Below are 2826 nucleotides of genomic sequence, written 5' to 3' on the forward strand. Positions count from 1 at the left end.
CAAAGTATGGACTATTATATATTGCTGGAAAGCCCTGGATGTCTACTTTCCAACCCAATTGAGAGCGTGCCAATTGGACACCTGTAGCTCCAAAAAATCCATTCCGAGTACAGGGAGGTCAGAATCCAACAGCATCAGTAATCCTTTTTCAGCCTAAATCATATTTTTGCTTAGCTCCCTCAATTTCAGCCAGAAAATACCTGAAATCACAGAAAAACACACAAACTCATAGTAAAGTCCAGAAATATGATTTTTGCCTAAAAATTAATATTATTCTACTAAAAACTAACTAAAACATGCTAAAATCTACATGAAATTACCCCCAAAAAGCGTATAAAATATCCGCTCATCATTCACCAACTTTTAGCATCTCTAATTAAGGGACACAATTGATCACTAAAAAAAAGAGAAAAAAATAATAATAAACAAAACAAAACAACTTTCTTCTTTATTGCAAATCACTTGCCAACGTCTATATTAATGTTCTAAGGCTAGCTATTTTGGTTTATTTAGGAGGAAGAGATTGCGACAAATGCAAGGAGGGGCCACGGCTAGGACAAGCTAAGTGAGGAATGGTCACATGTGCCTAGAGAAATGCGCTCCTTGGGAAGCAGAATTTGCATGCATGCATCATCGAACACCTAAATGCATGCAACCAATGAGAAGAGAATCCTCGTCAAAGCCTCAACAAGGCATGCAGACCGTTCAATCCATGAACCTTCTGTATGATCAACTCAATCTCAACCCTTCATGAGCACCAACGAACTCCTTCCTCATTCATTATGGTTTTGTTAGAAAGTTTGAAGAATTTGCCTATAAATAGCCGTTAGCACCAAATGGCTTACACATTCATACAAACCGCTTTCACTTGTAAACCATAATCTCCTCTACTCCCGAAATTAAAGCCAACAATTCTTCTCTCTTGCACAACAAAACCGAGCATCATCCCAAACACAACACATTCTTCTCTTACTTCCATTTTTCCCTCCTTTTCACTTCAAATCTAATGGCCTCCTCAAGTTCAAAAAGAAGGCCAGGAAAGGAACCAATGGTGACTGAGCCTCCATCATATGATACAAGAAAATTTAGGTCCCAGTTCCATGAAGGGAGATATCATAGATTCATGAAGACAAAGAATGTTATCTATGAGAAGGGCCTTGAGTTGAAGGACGGGGAATACCCTATCATGAGGCAAATCACTAAAGAAAGAAGGTGGGAACTTTTATGTGCTCCTCTCGTTGACATCAGTGCAGTCATGATCAGGGAGTTCTATGCGAATACTGTAAAAGAGAACAAAGATAGTGTCCCCTATACAAGTTATGTCAGAGGAGTTAAAGTGAATTTCAGTCCAGCAGCCATCACTAGGGCCCTAAAGTTGAGAACCATAACTTATGCAGAGCCTAGTTATGAGACCAGATTGCAGATGGAAAACAACCCTGATGAGATCTTGCAAGGGTTATGTGTGGAAAATACAGACTGGGAAAGAGATTCAAAAGGAGTTCCAAGCCACTTGAGGAGAATAAATCTTACTCCTGTGGCCAAAGGATGGTATGAGATAGTAAGGAGGTTTATTCTCCCTACTGGAAACGCTTCTTGGGTTACCATCAAACGAGCACTCTTGACATACTGCATCTTACATGGAGGTGAAGTCAACCTCGCACAACTCATAGCCGACAGTATTCAAGAGATGGCTAACAGCACAAGTAAATCAAGTGGTCTTGGACATCCAAGTACCATCCTTAGGCTATGCAACAAAGTAGGAGTGATCTTCGAAGATGAGGACACAGAAAGGGTGAAAAAGGGGAAAGGAATCACCAAGAAAAGTATGGAAGGAATGAATGAAGAAGATGATCAAGAGGGGGTGGTAGCTCCCAGACAAAGGAGATCACAAAGAGAGGAAGGACAAAATCAAGCTCATGGTGCCATAGACATGAGCCAGCTACAAAGAACAATTGAAGAGCTATCTCAGCAACTCATGCAAGCTCAACAAGACCAAAATCAGGGGCGTGATGTGTGGAAAGCGATCCAACACAAAACTCACCGGCAAGTGTACCGGGTCGCATCAAGTAATAATAACTCACATGAGTGAGGTCGATCCCACAGGGATTGAAGGATTGAGCAATTTTAGTTTAGTGGTTGATTTAGTCAAGCGAATCAAGTTTTGGTTGAGTGGGTTGTATTTAACAGAAGATAAATTGCTTGGAATGTAAAGGGAGAGGGAGAATTTGCAGTAAATTAAAGAACAGGAAAATAAACTTGCTGAATCTTAAAGAATAAGAAAGTAAATGACTGAAACTTAAAGTGCAAGAAATGTAAATTGCAGAAATTTAAAGTGCAAGAAATGTAAATTGCTTGAATATAAAAAGGGTTTGAGGACTGGGATTGCAGAATCTAAACAAAGAGAAATTGAATTGCCACAATTAATAGAGCAGAAATTGAATTGGAAGCAATGAGGATTCAAACAGAAATTGAAATTAAAGTGCAGCAAGGTTCACAGAAGAACCAAAAGTAAATTGGGATCTCAGGGTTCAAGAGACTAGGTAGCAGAGCCTAGATCTCAATTACCTTCCTAGATCCAAGTTCTCAAAGCAATTGACAAGAAATTTAAGAAGAAGCAGTAAAGAGAATGTAAATGAATTCAATTATGCAGAAAAGAAATTAAAGAGCTCTTGAGTGGAGATTGAGACAGAATTTCCTCAATTCATAACACCAAAGACTCAAAACAAGGAAATTAAAAATGACTCAAGCAAGAACGAGGAAAAAGAGAGATCAATTCTCCTCCCCAATTCTCTGAAATCTCAGTGAAGACACCAAGAGAAGTTCCAA

This window comes from Arachis duranensis, chromosome 6 (assembly GCF_000817695.3).
Source record: "Arachis duranensis cultivar V14167 chromosome 6, aradu.V14167.gnm2.J7QH, whole genome shotgun sequence".
NCBI classification, from domain to species: Eukaryota; Viridiplantae; Streptophyta; class Magnoliopsida; order Fabales; family Fabaceae; genus Arachis; species Arachis duranensis.